The sequence below is a fragment of the Callorhinus ursinus genome, unplaced genomic scaffold (genome assembly GCF_003265705.2).
Source record: "Callorhinus ursinus isolate GAN/ISIS: 27379988/994484 unplaced genomic scaffold, GSC_fseal_2.0 scaffold63, whole genome shotgun sequence".
Taxonomy (NCBI): domain Eukaryota; kingdom Metazoa; phylum Chordata; class Mammalia; order Carnivora; family Otariidae; genus Callorhinus; species Callorhinus ursinus.
In genome coordinates this window covers 7408171-7427206 of record NW_027397125.1, presented here as the reverse complement: position 1 = coordinate 7427206, position 19036 = coordinate 7408171, and the positions used below count along the sequence as shown (strand labels likewise).

The following is a 19036-nucleotide window of genomic DNA, read 5'->3' as shown; positions in this document are numbered from 1 at the left end:
TGTCACGTATCGTTATGCTGCTCTTGACCTTCTGAGGTTACAAGGCTGCGTCAGGAGGATCATCTGCTTCCCACTGCGGTTGACCTCGAGTAACAGCCTTCGGAAAGCAAAGCTGTGGATAAGGTAGGACTATTCTACTACGTTGTGATTTCTGTTGTAAGGATTTGTATTGTTAGGAGGCGAAAAAAGCCACTTTTCCAAAAATGGCGTGAAGAACAGTCGTTTGTCCTTAGTACAGAGCACTGATAATTCGGTTTTCTCTCATTTCCTCCTTCTACTCTTAGCCCTTTACATTTTATTTGCAGATAACAACTGGAGTAATCTTCTAGAAATGTAAATACGATTATTTCACCCTCTGCTTAACTTTCCTTTTTTTTTTTTTTTTTTTTTTGTATTTAAAATTTAAACTCCCTTACCCCAGCTATGAAGCTGGAAGGAATGAGCCCTTTCTCACCAGCCTTAACTCATGACACTTTCCCATTTCCTTACTTGGTTCCAATCACACAGACATCTTTCTGTTCTTAGGTAAATTGCCAGCTTCCTTCCAACCTTACGCCTTTGTAGTTGCTGTTCATACTGCCTAGAAAGCTCTGCTCCCCAATTTTTGCATGACTGGCTGCTTAGTCAGTTTCCACTCACATGTGTTTCCTCCCAAGTAAGGTCTTCCTTTCCCTCCAAACCTAAGGGTAATTTGATCCCAGTCAACATCACATCACCTGGCTTTTTTCTTTTATACTGTTTTTCATGATCTGAAATTATCTTGTTCAATCCTCTTTTTACTTTTTGTCATCCTTTCACAAGAATGTAACTCCATGGAGGAGAGTCATTGTCTCCATTGTTTCCTTCCATACTTCCGGACTGATAACAATCTGGAGTTATGTAAATATTTCTTGAATGAATAAATTAATAAATTATTTCCTTTCTTGGTTGGTCAGTTGACAATCCATAGAAACTTCACAGTAGAAAAGGAGATGTATTCCAATTAGTTTGTATACACAGAGAGATTGGCAATTACCGTCACCAACTCCTAGGAGATTGGGTTTCTCTGGGCTTTGACCTAGTAGGGTCTCAAAAAAGAAAATGCTACTGGTTCATTAAGAATGTGATCTCTTCAGATGAGTCAATCAGACAACACAAATTACTAATTAAGTAAGTACAACAAATTAAAAGAGGGAAGGGAAGGGAGTTCAACAGAGGTTGGAAGGTAGACGTAATGTATAGATTAGCCTGGAGAATTCTTATTCTCATTGTCGATGCCGAGAGAAAGGTCTGTAACCTGAAAGGACACTGACAGAGGGCCTGGCAGTGACTCTCCAATGCTTTCTAAATGTGCCAGGAAAACGAAGAAATGTGAGGCATGTGGTGAGGAAGGCAATCTGTGTATTTAACCAGCATTTAACATTGAGTAAGGAAAAATTTTTGACAAAAGAAAGGGTTGGGGATGCAGTGATAGAGCTATCTATGGAGTGCTGGAGAGTGAGTCTCTGTGTGCGTAGCCTAGGGGGTAACACGTGGCTAAAACAGATAGGAAGGGTCTTCTGTAAGGGAGAAAAATTTCTAAAAATAGAGGTTGTGTTTAGAGGGAGAAAGGGACTATCTCAAGCTTTGTCCTTAATGAAGGGGGAGAAATGGAGTATAGTGTTGGGAGCTGATTGTAGGGAAATAAAACTCCCAGCCATTTTTGGACAGCAGTTAATAGAGTCAAATGTTTTCTTATTTATTTATTTATTTATTTATTTATTTATTTATTTATTTATGAGGGAGAGAGCACAAGCAGGGTGGGGGGGGGGGAGGAAGGGGAGAGGCAGAGAGAGAAGCAGACTCCCGGCTGAGCAGGGAGCCTGATGCAGGGCTTAATCCCAGGACCCTGAGATCATGACCTGAGCTGAAGGCTGATGCTTAACCAACTGAGCCACCCAGGCACCTCTAGAGTCAGATTTTTTCTGTCACCATTTTAAGCCACGGTGCAGATACAGTTAGCACAGAACTAACAATAACCTCCTTGGGCAACTGAACCCATTTCAAAAGCCATGGGCAGGAATTTTAAAACCTGGGTCTCCGTGACTGAACTTTGGAAATGTGGGAATGCCTAAAACCACACACATGTTTGTGATTATCCTCACATGTATTTATTTCTGGAGAAATTATTCATAACTTTTTCTAGGATTCTTAAAGGGGTCTGAAATCTTTAAAAGGGCAAGATACTCTGCTGGATGGCTTTGTGGATGCTACCCTTTTTATGAGAAAGATCCCCCACTTGCCCTTAGGTAGTGACAATCAAGAGGATTCAGCAAGGGGGCAAAAGACTAAAAGTCCTTCTATGGCTTGGTAAATTTATGAATGATCCCGCTACACTGAAAGTAACTCTGGCTATCCAGAGACTCCAAAAAGAGATCCTGTTGCTTAGTGCATATAACTATGTAGAGTTTGGCAGGTGGACAAATGACTCATTGCCCTTGGAAATACTAGGGAAAAGCTCTACTTTGCATCTGTCTCAGGTGTCAGTTTGCTTTTGATTGACATTGTGATCGCAAACAATTTAAAGTAAAGAAAGACAAAATGTCATCTATGGGGGCAGATGCTAGTATTAGAAGTCAAAAGTGTGAGGGAAGTGCTTTTAAAAATGTGCTATTTCTCTGTGTTCTTTTACGCCACTGTAAGCACAGGAAAAACATTTTTGTTCTTACTCTCATTTAAAAGTTAGTGACTGCAGCATTCATTGTAAGTGAAAAAACATTGTCCACCTGAATTTTATGGTGGGCACACAAGGGTTTGGCAATAAATGGTTTAGGGGGCCCCGTAACTTCAATTATTGTTGCAATTTCAAATAACCAAACAACTATCTTTGTGTGTGTGTGAAATACTATTTTGTGAAAACTCACAAGTGTTTATTAGAAATTCCCTATAAACATCAGATGTTTATTGTCCTGGAGCATTGGGCTCAAAATCTTTAATTTATTGGCTGTAATGAATTGTTCTAGTACCGAGATACTATTATGGCCCCTTTAATTCAGTTAGTGTATTTGGTATATGCAGATAATATATTAATTAAAAAAAAAGTTAGGGAGGCTTTTAAATAAGTATTTCCATGAAGGCCTGAAAGGGTCCATGCCTCTTCTCCCAGGGAGTTGCCTTGACACTGGGAAAATCAGATTTCATGAATATAACTTGATATTATCCTTTATTTACCCTGGAAAGATAAGATGGCAAAACAGCACACCCAATTCAATAATAGATAAGAAACACACACATTTTCCTTTCTGAGAGTTATGTAACCTTTGGGTCCATTTGGATGTTTAGAAAATTTTTCTTTTTGTACTTTGTGGGAATTTTAAAGATATATATGGCAAAGAGTTTATATCAAACAAAATGACCTACTTAAAATAGAAAAAAACGAACCAGTTCCATTCATCTGAGCCAAGCAGAAGCTGAAAAATCCTTGATGCTGATCTTCTCTACTGACGGTTTCACTTCAGAGTTTCTTTTTTAATTTTCTTTCTTTTTTTTTTAAAGATTTTATTTATTTATTTGAGAGAGGGAGAGAATGAGAGAGAGAACACGAGAGGGGGGAGGGTCAGAGAGAGAAGCAGACTCCCCGCTGAGCAGGGAGCCCGATGCGGGGCTCGATCCCGGGACTCCAGGATCATGACCTGAGCTGAAGGCAGTGGCTTAACCAACTGAGCCACCCAGGTGCCCCTTCTCTTTTAATTTTCTTGACACTCCTCATTTCAGAGAGACTGACATGTATCAGCTGGAACGCCCCTTCAAATGTGCACCGCAGATTCTCTCCAGGAGACCTCTTGGGCTCTTCACTCTGCGCTATTATCTGATAAGAAAGGACTCACGTCCAGACGCCAACTGTCACTCAAGCTCCCTCCACGCCAGTCATCCTTGAAAGTGACCTAACAGTGCGGGTCTGTCCCCACTGGCCTGGGGACGCCTCCGCTCCCTGGCTCAGTGGATCCACAGCAAGGCTCTCCTTTGCTCTGTGACCCAGTTGCCATCTAGCTTTGGGATCTTGAGGATTTAAGATTTTGTCACCTTCTTGGTCTCAAGTGTCTGCATCACCTTGTCATTCTCTACTTCACTCTACTTATGCCTCGCAGAACTCAGAGACCGTTCAGAACGTGAAAAGTTTAGAAAGGACTTCAAAAAGCTGAATAATCTGACTTCCAAGAACTACACTTTCCTCCTTTCTGGTATTCATTTCTTTGAGAACTTTTGCTGTTCTCCAGATTGTAGATGGCTAATGTGAGAATAATCCTCATTACTCACTTTCTAACAAGTTGTAAATTATTTGGATAGACATTGAAACTGTTGCTAATTAATTCTGCTTGTTTTCTCTTGGAGCCAGGAGGTGGGAGGGGAGAGAGAGAGAGATGTGTTTGTGTGCATACCCTTGTATATGTGCCATCCATGAAAAACTGGTATCCAGAATTCTACATTTTTTTATTGAGATATAAGTGACGTATAACATTATATTAGTTTTAGGTGTACAACATAATGATTCAATATTTGTATATATCATGAAATGTTTGCCACAGTAAGTCTAGTTACCATCCATCACCACACATAGTTACAAATTTTTTTTCTTGTGATGAGAACTTTTAAGATCTACTCTTACCAACTTTCAAATATCAAACACAGTGTTGTTAACTATAGTCACCATGCTATATATTACATCCCTAGGACTTCTCTATTTATAACCAGAAGTTTGTACCTTTTGGCCACCTTTACCCATTTTTCCTACCCTCACCCCAGAATTTTAGAATTTAAAGACCTATTTTCAACATGCCAAATTATTGTATCAGAAATCTCTATTTCCTTTATGCTTTTTTAAAATGAAAATTTCATTTGTGTGTGCCACACACACAGGTGCCACACCAGTCTAACACATGATTTCCTTAATCATCATCTTACCTTTTTAGAAGATTTTTTGTTTTGGTTTTGTTTTTAAATTTTATTTAAATTAAATTAATTAACATATAGTGTATTATTCGTTTCAGAGGTAGGGTTAGTGATTCATCAGTTTTATATAATACCCAGTGTTCATTACATCATGTGCCCTCCTTCATGCCCATCACCCAGTTACCCCATCCCCCACCCCCACCCCTCCAGCAACCCTCAGTTTGTTTCCTATGATTAAGAGTCTCTTATGGTTTGTCTCCCTCTCTGATTTCGTCTTGTTTTATTTTTCCTTCCCTTTCCCCTATGATCTTCTGTTTTGTTTCTTAAATTCCATATATGAATGAGATCATATGATAATTGTTTTTCTCTGGTTGACTTATTTCACTTAGCATAATACCCTCTAGTTCTATCCACATCATTGCAAGTGGCAAGATTTCGATTTTTTTTTTTGATGGCTGAGAAGAATTCTATTGTATATATATATGCCACATCATCTTTTTCCATTCTTCTGTTGATGAAGATCTGGACTCTTCCCATAGTTTGGCTATTGTGCACATTGCTGCTATAAACATTGGGGTACAGGTGCCCCTTCGGATCACTACATTTGTATCTTTGGGGTAAATACCCAGCAGTGCAATTGCTGGGTCATAGGGTAGCTCTATTTTCAAATTTTTGAGGAACCTCCATACTTTTTTCCAGAGTGGCTACACCAGCTTGCATTCCCACCAACAGTGTAGGAGGGTTCCCCTTTTCTCTGCATCCCCGCCAACATCTGTGGTTTCCTGTGTTACTTTTAGCCATTCTGACTGGTGTGAGGTGGTATCTCATGGTGGTTTTGATTTGTATTTCCTTGATGCTGAGCGATCTTGAGCATTTTTTCATGCATCTGTTGGCCATTTGTGTATCTTTTTTGGAGAAATGTCTATTCATGTCTTCTGCCCATTTCTTTTTTGGATTGTTTGTTCTTTGGGTGTTGAGTTTGATAAGTTCTTTATCAATTTTGGATACTAGCCCTTTATCTGATAAGACATTTGCAAATATCCTCTCTCATTCTGTCGGTTGTCTTTTGGTTTTGTGGACTGTTTCGTTTGCTGTGTGAAATTTCTGTATCTTGATGAAGTCCCAATAGTTCATTTTTGCCCTTGCTTCCCTTGCCTTTGGCGATGTTTCTAGGAAGAAGTTGCTGCAGCTGAGGTCGAAGAGGTTGCTGCCTGTGTTCTCCTATAGGATTTTGATGGATTTCTGTCTCATATTTAGGTCTTTCATCCATTTTGAGTCTATTTTTGTGTGTGGTGTAAGGAAATGGTCCGGTTTCATTCTTCTGCATGTGGTTGTCCAACTTTCCCAACACCATTTGTTGAAGAGACTGTCTTTTTTCCGTTGGATATTCTGTCCCACTTTGTTGAAGATTGACCATAGAGTTGAGGGTCCCTTTCTGGGTTCTCTATTCTTTTTTTTTTTTTTTTAAGATTTTATTTATTTCTTTGTCGGTGAGAGAGAGAGAGCACAAGCAGAGGGAGAAGCAGGTTCCCTGCTGAGGAAGGAGCCTGATGTGGGACTTGATCCCAGGACCCTGGGATTATGACCTGAGCCGAAGGCAGACGCTTAACCAACTGAACCACACAGGTGTCCCTGGGTTCGCTATTTTGTTCCATTGATCTATGTGTCTGTCTTTGTGCCAGTACCATACTGTCTTGATTACAACTTTGTAATATAGCTTGATATCCAGAATTGTGATGCCACCAATTTTGGTTTTCGTTTTCAACATTCCTTTTTAGAACACTTTGATCTTAGAAAGCATGCCCTAATTTATTCATACACTACAAATTCAATAATCCTATGAAATCATGTTATTAATTATGATGTTTTGAATAGATTTAGGGGAACTTTGTCAAAGCAGAGATGGTTTTTCTTTCTCTTTTTTTTAAGATTTCATTTATTTATCAGAGAGAGAGAGAGAGGGAGAGAGCACATGTGGGGGGGGGCGAGCAGCAGACAGAGGGAGAAGCAGACTCCCTGCTGAGCAAGGAGCCTGATGCTAGATTCTATCCCAAGAATCTGGGATCTTGACCTGAGCCATAGGCAGACACTTAACCTACTGAGCCACCCAGGCATCCCCATAGATGGTTTTTCTAATACTAGTTTCAATGTGACTAGATTCATATACAGTTTTATATAGGAACTGCTTACCTCTGCAGACAGATGGGACAAAGTGGGACAGAAACCTGCTGTCTAGTGGCTTGGGTGTCTATTAAAAACTGACTCCGGGCACCTGGGTGGCTCAGTTGGTTAAGCGACTGCCTTCAGCTCAGGTCATGATCCTGGAGTCCTGGGATCGAGTCCCACATCGGGCTCCCTGCTCGGCAGGGAGTCTGCTTCTCCCTCGGACCCTCTTCCCTCTCATGCTCTCTATCTCTCATTCTCTCTCTCTTGAATAAATAAATAAAAAAATCTTAAAAAAAAACTGACTCCATTTTCAAGTAGCAAATTTAAGAAAAGAAATAACAGTGATTCAGAATCCATTCAGCAATATCAAAACTCTACATAAAAATAGAAAATCTTTACTTAAAAGATATCAGGATATGCAATTCTATCAGTTATAATTTTCTCCCTATTAAGACTTGGAGTAATTTACTCATATTTGGAAGCTGAATTGACTCTGTCAGGCTACTAGAGTGTGAGCTTTCGATAAACCAGTGCGTGTCAAGATTTGCTTACTCTGTGAGGGAGCCCTCTCATTGTTGAAGTTGTGCCTGAAAAATGTCTGAGAGAACTTCCTGGACTTATTTTTGTTTGTTCCTCTCAAGTCTGAAATTCTAATGGTGACGTTTGGAATCAGGCAAACAGAATGTTCAGGTATTCTCAAAAATAAATGGACTTTCCTTCCAGCATGAGAATGTTGACCTGAGTCATGAGCAAACCACGTGGGAGAGTGGTCTGGTCGGAGAGCTTACCCACTCTCCAGTCATTTGAAAGATAGGATGTACTCCGAGGAACTAGCGAACAGTAATCAGACCAATTTTTATCCACCATTGTAATTCTGAAGGTTTTAAATGAAAAACTCAGTAATCTTATAAAATGATGTACTGTTAAACCACTATGATTTTGTACTTCATAAATATATAAGCACGCATACTGAAATTCATTTTGATAGAAAATTGATGTCTTTTTAATCAGAAAATTGGTGTCATTTATTATACCCCAAGTGTCATTCTATTATTCCTTTCTGGGAAGCCCTGAAGTAAGCTGATCAAAGAAAAGAGCACTACATTGTAAAATGATAAATTTTATGTCTGTTTGATATGAAAGAAGCTATGTTGTAAAATGGAAAAAAATAAATGCCTTTGTCTTTGAAGCAAACATTTTGGAAATGATTCCCTTACTCTTAGTAAATTAAAAGATAACATCTCTTGATCAGAAAGAATCACTCCTGGGGCCACTTTTCCTTTCCTCACCTCAGAAGATTTTTATGAGGATTGAGTGAGAAAATGTAAAACTGTTTATTCGTTCATTCTTTAAAAATTTTTACTGTATTCTCATTTTATGGAAGCTTCTAATAGCAAATCTATAAAATATCTAATCTGTAAAAGCAGCAGTTTACATGTCAGTGCATTATGTCTATTTTCTTTCACCTAGCACGGTGCCTTTGTAAGTAGTATATGCAATGACGCACAGGAAAACAAGGGGGAAAGGAACTGCTGACTTTCTGTTGGTGCATGCAGTGTCTTTTCCATTCCCTTTTCCATTTCCCTGCTATTTCTTCAGTGCAGTCTGTAGCAACTTGAGAATGGAAACAATCCCCCAAAAGTGGGCGACTTCCCGAGATTTGGAAGTGTCCTTTGGAATGGATGTTTTAAGTTACCAGAGTCTCACAGAAATCCCTGGAGTTAGATGCAGGTAGAACTAAGCTGAAATTCTGCCTTAGCATTATTTCATGGGTGGAGCCTTTACTTAAGATTGAGGAAGCCAATGTCTGTTCACAGGGTGGCTGAAAGCATTTATTAAATGAAACCAGTTATAAAGCACCTGGCATCTTGCTCAATATTGCAGGGGGGCCTGGCTCAAGAGTGTTGAGGGTCTTTTCATGACACAAGCCCCCTGGGGCTGTCTTTTCTGGGATGGGGTGTAAGACAGTGGGGTGGTCCTTTAAACTGTGAGTCGCCTTGATTTGCACTGGAACTGCTTGGCAGGGAAAATATCTCGTACTTCAGTAAAACTGATGGTTATAAATATTCAAGAGTATGTAACAAAGGAAACCTCTCAGTGAGCTCAAGACACTATCAATGCCATTCAGCCAAAGCCCACCAAGAACACACCTGTAGACGGAGCCAGGGATGCACACTTTGGGGACAGTGAGGCATTTCAGTAAGAAGTAGTAAGGAAAGACTTACAGCATTTGGGCCTGTGCTGGGGATTTGGGGGATGGTTTAAGAAAGCAGAGCTTTCCTCTAGATTGGCTGCTGTCAGGAAGGGGGTGGTGGTGGAGAGAGGTAGATAAATCTATGACTAGGTATTGTATTAGTCTGTTAGGGTTGTCTGGAACATTTGCCAACAGCACCAAGCAATTATCCAATGCTAAGTGGACACCAGCTGGGTGTCTTACAAATTTAACTTAATTCTCACACTATCTATGTGAAAACAGCATCAGATCCCTCAGGTTAAAGGCTCAGTCCCACAAGGCTGCCTCCACTTCAGATCCCGATTCAAGTTGTCACCTCTATTTCTGACTGACTGGCTATAAATCAATTTCTCTCAACTTCCTCCTACAGTTTGCTAATTTGGTATCGTAGCTCACAATGCTCAGGAGAACATTTACTTACATTGATTATCAGCTTATCATAACGAATACAGATGAACATCAGGTGAAGAGGTACACAGAGTTCTGGAAGGAGCTCAAGAGCAGGAGCTTCTGTCTCCGTGGGACTGGGGTGCACCACCCTCCAGGCATGTGACATTCATTCACCAGCCCAGAAGCTCATCAAATCTTGTTGTTCAAGAGTTTTGGAGAGTTTTAGCTTTAATCTCCAGCCCAGCACTCTCCTACCCTTCATAGAGGTTGGTGGCTGGGGCTGAAATTCCAACTCTGTAATCATTTGGTCTTTCTAGTGACCAGCTCCATCCTAAGGCTATGTAGGGACCCCACCCTAAGTCACCCCATTAGCATAAACTCAGGTGTGACCCAAAGGGATTACTATGAATAGCAAGACACCCCTGCCACTTAGGAAATCACTAGAGTTTTAGTTCTGTGTCAGAAGCCAGGAAGAAGACCAAATATATTTCCTATTATACCACAGGCTGCTATAACAAATTACCACAGACTGGTGGCTTAAAAAAACAGAATTTATATCTTCACAATTCTAGAAGCTAGAAGTCTAAGAGCAAGGGGTTGTTAGGGTTGGTTTCTTCTGAGTCCTCTCTCCTTGCCTTATAGATGGTCATCTTCTCTCTCTGTCTTCTTATGGTCTTCCCTCTGTCTCTGTGTTTAAATCTCTTTTTAGAACAACTTAATTGACTTAATCATATTGAGTTAGGATCCTCTCTGGGAACCTTGTTTTAACTTATCTCTTCAGAGATCCTTCCTCCAAAAATAGTCATTTCCGATGTACTGGGGTTTAGGGCTTCAACATATGAATCTTGAAGGGCCACAGTTCAGCTGATAAGAGATGTCTTAAATAATCTTATCCAGAAGTGCAGACTAGGGTAAGGCATTTACTCACACTAGCTAGGATAGGGATGTTTGGTCATTAATGTGGCTTTGCCACTGTTCATGTTTTGCCTATGTTCGTTGTTTTTATCTTGATCCATCGTGGCCATAGAACATCCTTATCTGATGCTGATGTTCTGTAAAATTATTTATGTTCAACAGGAGTACACCAAGTCCTACCTGGGTGGGCCAGGCCAACTCCTAGATGCCAGGGACTGTTTTTCTCTTTCTCAGCATCATTAAAAAAAAAAGAGGACAAACTGAAATACAACACCAGTTCATAACGCTATCCTTACCAATTTAAAACTAGGTGTTTTGGCCAATACAACAGAGGGAACTTTTCCAAATAGGCTGGCACCTAATAAGTGTGAATAAAACCTCTTCCTAAGCAAGATAGATGGGTAAATAAGAAGTTGCAATGACTATCACCCAGCCACCATTGGGGAGGGTATGTGCTATGATGAGCGCTGTGAGTTGTGTAAGACTGTTGAATCACAGATCTGTACCTCTGAAACAAATAATACAATATATGTTAAAAAAAGAAGAAGAAGAAGAAGATAGCAGGAGGGGAAGAATGAAGGGGCAGCAATCAGAGGGGGAGACAAACCATGAGAGACTATGGACTCTGAGAAACAAACTGAGGGTTCTAGAGGGGAGTGGGGTGGGGGATGGGTTAGCCTGGTGATGGGTATTAAAGAGGGCACGTACTGAATGGAGCACTGGGTGTTATATGCAAACAATGAATCATGGAACACTACATCAAAAAAATAAATAAATAGAGAAAAAAAGGAGTTACAATGAAGACTGTGATGCTAAACTGTATCACAAGACTTGCATAAATCGACTTACTAAAAACTGAAATAAGAAACAAAATGATTTCTTGTGATTACTCAACATAACAGGGAAGGCTGAGTGCATACTGCTCAAGTGAGGGGTAAGCACATGACACAATAGACATGGTAACAGGATGAGAATTAGGGTCACAGTGGGGGGGAACTTGGCTTTTAATGGCAGGATTGAATTTAAACCTTGACTTTTCTCCCAATTAGCTGGGCTACTTAGCTTCTTTGAGCCTGCTTCCTCACCTGTAAAATAGATATCATAATAATACTTCAAGGGTTATTGTGAGGAACAGGAGGGGAAAATGCATGTAAAGGACAAAACTTAGCATACTGCTGATATATATAATATGTAATATTATATATGATATAATATATAATAACTATAATAACTGTATAATAACTGTAATATATAATTAACTAAATGTATAGATATATAACTAAAATATATAAAAACTATAATAAATATAATAGTAGTGATGATGATGATGATAATGATGATGGGGAGGAGGAGACTTCCTTAACTTTTTCATTGCTCTTTCTCCAGATACAATCTTTCGGCAAATCTTACGAGCTCTACCTTTAAAATTTGTATTGAATCTGGCAGCTTCACCATCTTTTCTACTTCCTGGTCCAGGTCATCCTAACATCTTGCATGAACATTGTACACTCTTCCTAGGTGGCATACCTACTTCCATTCTTGCCTCTCTGCTCCTATACCACAGCTTATTATCCACTTAGGGCAAAACTGAACCCTGGTACATCTCTATTTGTCCCAACCCCCAGAATAAAAGATGTACAGAAGATAACTAAGCATATGAAAAGATGCTGAACATCATACATCACTGGGGAATTACAGATGAAACAACGAGATACTACTATATACCTGCTAGAATGGCCAAATCCAGAACACTAACAAGACCAAATGGTGGTGGAAAACAAAACATACTCTTACGCTATGATCCAGTAATTGTGCTCTTTGGCAGTTACCTAAATGAGTTAGAAACTTAGATCCACACAAATCCCTGTGCATGAATGAATACAGAAGCTTTTATCATAATTGCTAAAATTTGGAAGGAACCAAGATGCCCTTCAGTAAGTGAATGGATAAATAAACTGGTAAATCCAGACAATGGAGTATGGTTCAGTGCTAAGAAGGAATGAGCTATCATGTCATGAAAAGACTTGGAGGGAACTTAATCGCATATCATCAAGTGTAAGAAGCCAGTCCGCATACTACTATTTGTATGTATTAAATGTTTCAGACGCTGGCACCCTGCACCGCCCTGCCCCCCATGTGAGATGTGTGATGTTTGTTCTTCAGGCACTCCTGGATGTCCCTGTGCTTTAATAAAATCAACTTTTTGAAAAAAAACTTTTTTAAGTATTCTGTCTTTATATATGTTATTACACCTGCCTTATACAAATTCCAAAGTTGACAATATGCTCAGACAGAGACACTTAGATATATTTATTTATTTATTTATTTTTAGATTTATTTATTTATTTATTTATTTGAGAGAGAGAGAATGAGAGATAGAGAGCACGAGAGGGAAGAGGGTCAGAGGGAGAAGCAGACTCCCTGCTGAGCAGGGAGTCCGATGTGGGACTCGATCCCGGGACTCCAGGATCATGACCTGAGCCGAAAGCAGTCGCTTAACCAACTGAGCCATCCAGGCGCCCTTGATATATTTAAATATCAGGAAGCAACCAGCTCCTGAGTGCAGTGAATTCTGAGGTCGGTCTATAGTAAGAAGACTGGTTATTACCTTAAAGTTCTGTTTAAGAATAACTTCTCAGGGCGCCTGGGTGGCTCAGTCAATTAAGCGTCTGCCTTCGGCTCAGGTCACGCTCCCCAGGGTCCTGGGATCAAGCCCCATGTCAGGATCTCTGCTTTATAGGGAGTCTGCTTCTACCTCTACCTGCTACCCTTCCCCCTCCTTACCCCTGCTCATGCTCTCTCTCTTCTTCTCTCAAATAAATAAATACATAAAATCTTAAAAGGAAGAATAACTTCCCATCCTTAACAACTATAAAAAATGTGATCATAGTGAATGCTATCACATGGGAACATTAAAAAAAGGAGATTTCAGGGATATTACAACACTACTATTAGAGTTTCCGGTATGACTATGTGATATAAAGAAAAGTTTAAGTAAGTCTCCTTTGAGTTTAGCATTGGGGTCTGAAGGAGAAAAAGATATAAGGAATATGTCAGAACAACAGCAAAAGTCTGAGACATTGTTTTTTGTGTGGAAAAAAATCCTCATCGCTGTGCAGATATCTCTAGAAATGTTATACTCTAGGGTTTGAGAGACTGAGATGAAGCAACAAAAAATAAGCTCTCTTCTGGAAGAAACCCGAGCTGAAAACTGATGAAGTAAGAACGGTGCCAAGGTTCAGCTGCATTTTTATCTCACATGCCCGCCTGCATTCAGATTTGACCAGGTCATGAGGTAAAATGGGTTTGTCTGGTCATGCCTGGTGGCCATTTATCTCCATAACGAACCCGCTCAATGACACAAAGGCAAGGAGAGTGTAAATCAGGCCATTTCCAAATGTGATTTTCTAATTTACCTAAGAGCCCAAGACTGTTTGACAATTGACTAGATAATTCCACTGACAAATTGTTAATGATTATATGTATTTAATTACTTACTAATTTATACACCACCATGGTCCACGAGTAATACAAAGCAACTTAATCAGGATATTTATATAGTTCCTCACATTTAATGCGTTTTAGCAGGTTTCGTCTGTTCTTACCATAAGGCTGTGAGACCAGGATCAACAGCTCACTTTCACAGCTAGAGGAGCTGCAGTCCACAAAAATTAGTCGACCTGCTCGGTTGTGAGGGAGGTATTGGTGTTGTCTCCTTGATAGACGGGAAGTGAAACAGAAGAGAAGCTGATTGCTAAAGACGACATACCTAGTTGGAGGTGGGATTTCAACTCAGATTTACTGACCTCAAAGGACTGTCATCAACTACTGTGGTGTATTACCTCCTCAAAATGTTTTTCTGAACATTTTAGCCAATAAAAAAATGGAGTCATTCAGTTGATTCGTATTTCCAAATACTACTTTTTAGAACATGGTTGCAATTTAGAGTAAATTTCAAATTCTTCTGATGCTATGAGACATTCCATTTTTATCTTGGAAATACCGGTCCATCTAGAGAATTCTGCTTATATTTACTTGTGTGATTTTACCCAGTAAATTCTAAAAGAAAGTTAACCTTGGTAGAAAAATATCTGCTGTTTTATCTGTGGAGAAACCCTGAGTCATTGCAGTTGATTTCAAAAAGAGTTCAAAATAGTGTGTTAACCTTTACCGTCCATCGTGTGCACTCAACAAATATGTTTTTCAACCTGACAAAACAGAATTGATTACCCATGACTCAATTTCTTTACTATTAAAATGCCATTAGTCTCCAGTGTATTATAGAAGTTAAAATAAAGATATAAGAAGTGACGGGAAAATTAACACTGGATGCTATCCCATCTAAAATTTGGACTTCTTTTAGTCGTGAGGAAAAGCCCGAAGTGGTTTTGGGAGACATTTTCTGAGAGCTCTTTACCATGTGTTTAGTCAAAGTAAACACATTCACTAACTGTCTGGTTTTTGCTGAGTACTAAATAGCGATAAAGTGTTACTGTGCTAACACGTTTCCCTGGCCACCAGGTTTTGAGACTAAGAATCCAATATGGCTGATGCCGGAACTTGGCAGTTCAGTTCACCCTCCTCCAGGGGTCCCTGGAACTCAGCCTCTGTAAAGCTCTTCCTCTGTGTGGGGGTGGAATAGGTGGTCCTTGAGATGTGACAGTTGCCATGTATCTTCTTTGTTCCACTTGATATCTGGGTCATCACACTTCTGAAGTGCTTGCCTAGAGGACCCCTTAAGAATTCTTCCGCTCTGATGCCAGGCAAAGCCTTTCTGTATAACCCAGCTGCTGCTACTTGGGCAAGATACCTCTGGGTAGGGGCCTGAGGCTTCAGTCTCCTGCAGTGGGTGATGATGACCTTTATCTTTTTCTCCCTTTCCTTCTGCTATGGACACTCCTTTTAGGATGTAAAGCTGATTCCCCCGCACCAGCACGTGTCTTTGAACCATTCTGACAGTTCTCAAATATGGTTGAGAAACCGCCAACGTGCATCAGCCCCACTTCTCTGGATTTTGGTGCTTTTTTTCTCCCTTCTATTTCTGGGCAGTCACCTCCCTGGGATTCTGTCAACAGATTAGACATAGGTCTTGTCAAAGCTTTTCCAACGCGTGGGTAACAAGTTGTAGATTTCTACATGTTGTGGAGAATTAAATTGGGAACGTTCTATAACAATTAGAGAAAAATTAAAAGTTAATTATGAAAGAATTAAACATGAAACACTTAAGAATTAGGAAAAAGACCAAAATATAACATTTAAATTTAAGGGTGGCATATAAACTTCCAGTTATAAGTTAAGTCCTAGAGATATACAGCACGGTGACTATAGTTAATAATACTGTGTTGTGTACTTGAAAATTGCTAAGAGAGTAAATCCTAAGAAGTTCTTATCACAAGAAAAAAAATTGCACTTGTGTGTGGTGACAGATGTTAACTAGTATTACTATGGCGATCATTTTATAATATATACAAACGTGGAATCATTATGTTATACACTTGAAACTAATATAATGTATGTCAATTATATCTCAATGAAAAAATAAAATAAACATAAGGGTGATAAACAAAAGATAACGGTAACAAGCGCTTCTTTAAAACCAAGTAGTTTTAGGTTTATGCCTAGGCATCTTGAAAGTCTGAATGGTTCACACATAATATTGTCTTTAAAACTGGCCTATTTTACTAAGAATGTATTGGATGCAACTTTTGCCTAATGATGGGGAAATGGATATTCATTGTGAGAGCCCAGTCGCCAATAAGACCTTCGTGAGCTTTTGAAGAAGCACTATGCTCGGTATTGACTTTGCTTTTGGAATCTAGGACACAGCTGAAATTGCTTAGCGCCAACGGCTGACTCTCTCATCTGGAGTAATCTCACAATCTTTTTTTGGCCTAATAGATATTTCAATCTCACACATTCGCCAAACAGACATCAGCTCTCTTCTCTTTCCGTTGTCTCCTTGAAGAGAACTGATAGTCTTTGAAATGCGAAAACAAAAACAAAATAGCAAACTTTAGTTCTAAAATAGTAGTATAGAACTAAGATTACAGTTTAATATGAGATAACTTGCTCATATAACAAACTTTAGAACCCTTGTTCTATGCTCATAAATGACCCAATTTAACATTGAAAAAATAATAGTTTTGTTTATTCCTCAGTGGAAGGACATTTGGGTTATTTCTAGTTTTTGGCAATTATGAATAAAGCTGCTAAAAAATTTGTATGCTAGTTTTTAACAGAAAATATATCAGTAGTTACCAGGGGTGTGGGTAGGGGTAAAAATTGACTACAAAGGCAAAGGGGAATTTTTTGGGGGGAAGAGGGTTAATGAAATTAGTCTATATCTTGATTGTGGTGCAGATTGAACAACTCTAAGTACTAGTGAAAACTCATAGAGCTGTTCACTAAAATGGAGTTTTGCTATATGGAGATCATGCCTTAATTAAAAAAAAGGTAATAGTTTTTATTTAGTTGTTCCCTTACTGCATCTCACTTCCTTTGTGAAGGAGTTCTGAAAGCATCAAGGACATAGAGTGGAAAAGAGTACAAGAGGTTAAGAAAGGAATTATATAATCATATCAGACAAATGATATTATAGATAGAAAACATTTATAGAAAGTGAGATAGAACTGTTTGCTCTCTGGTTAAGTAGGATGGTGGGGTATTGTGACAGACACTGCTATGTGTTTCTTAAAACCATTTTATCGGGACTTCTAGACACCGAGCTGCTCTGCAAGTCACCATGCCGCGTGGAAGCCGGAGCCACACCTCCCGCATGGCCCCTCCTGCCAGCCGGGCACCTCAGATGAGAGCGGCGCCTAGACCAGCGTCGGCGGCTCAGCCTCCGGCAGCGGCTCCACCAGCTGCTGTCGGCTCACCTGCTGCTGCACCCCGGCAGCCAGGGCTCATGGCCTAGATGGCAACCACTGCAGCTGGCGTGGCTGTCGGGCACACGATAGGTCATGCCATCACTGGGGGCTTCGGTGGAGGAGGCAATGTTGAGCCTTCAGGCCTGACATCACTTACCAGGAGCCTCAGGGAACCCAGCCAGCATTCCAGGAGCAGCAGCAGTCTGGCCCCATGCCACTATGAGATGAAACAGTTTCTGGAGTGTGCCCAGAACTAGGGTGACCTGAAGCTTTGTGAAAGTTTCAGCGAGGTGCTGAAACAATGCAGATTTGCAAATGGATTAGCCTAATCAAGAAGTTCAAATTGAAGACATGGAAAATCATCTCTCATACCCAAGTTAATTTAGCATAAAAATATAATTGATGGTGATTATATAAAGTGTAAAACCACTAGTTAAGCTTCTCCTTCATTAAATACAGCTTTCTTCAGAATTGGAATGAAACAGGTTGTTCTTACTGTATAGAAGTTCATGAGATGGTTTGAATTTGGGGTTGGGCAGATATTTGTGTGCCTCCTTAAATCACCTTTTGTGATGTTCTTATTTGTGAATTAATTAGAATAAAGTGATTTTCTCCCCCCCCAAAAAAAAACATTTTATCTACCTCCTGGGCACACTCTCAGATGATAATTTCCAGCCTCCCTTGCAATTATGTCTGACCATATGATTAAATCCTGTAGATGTTTTCATGCCGCTTCCAAGCTTGGCCCATAAAAACTTAAAACTCTCAACTCTTTCTCTTCCCACAAATTCTGGGTGGATGCAGAAGATCCACCAATAGGTTTAAGTTGCTGTGGACTTAAATGGAACCACAAAGTGGAAGCTACCTGGGTCCCTGAATCACCATATGGAAGGAAACTTTCAACTGGTGGGTAATTGGAATAAAAAATAAACTTTTATTTTGTTAAAGGAACTGGAATTTTTTTTTAAAGATTTTATTTATTTATTCATGAGAGACAGACAGAGAGAGAGAGAGAGAGGCAGAGGGAGAAGCAGGCTCCCAAGGAGCAGGAAGCCCGATGCGGGACTCGATCCCAGGACCCCGGGATCATGACCTGAGCCGAAGGCAGACGCTTAACCATCTGAGCCACCCAGGCACCCAAAGGAACTGGAATTTATTAGGTTTCTTTGTTGTAGAACTCTGTGTTACTTCTCCTAATCCAAACAAAAACAATCATATTTCTTTGCCTATTCAGGCATATTAAAAGCTTGGAATTTTTGGTAAGAAGAAAATGAGATGATAAGTCCATGAGGGTGGAGGGCTTCAGATATTTTTGGATGTGGCATTTTTGGTGGGAATATTTTGAGGGGGTTTCTTTTGACCTATGGGTTTTAAGAACACTTTTTGCATTTTCATTTGGGCTATATTGTTATATGGTATCTGATTTGTCTTATTAATGGGGAGGGTATATTAAAAACATTCTACTATGTTGGTAGATTTCTGTTTCTCATTGTGTTATATAATTTTTTGCTTTGTATTCATTGAACTTATGTTATTAGTTACATATAATTTTAGA

At 39.7% G+C, this 19036-nt stretch overlaps 1 pseudogene; it reads left to right on the top strand.

The window, feature by feature from the left end:
- Positions 1-62: 62 nt before the first annotated feature.
- LOC112839046 (putative coiled-coil-helix-coiled-coil-helix domain-containing protein CHCHD2P9, mitochondrial) lies at positions 63-18340 on the top strand (annotated as a pseudogene).
- The last annotated feature ends 696 nt before the right edge of the window (positions 18341-19036 follow it).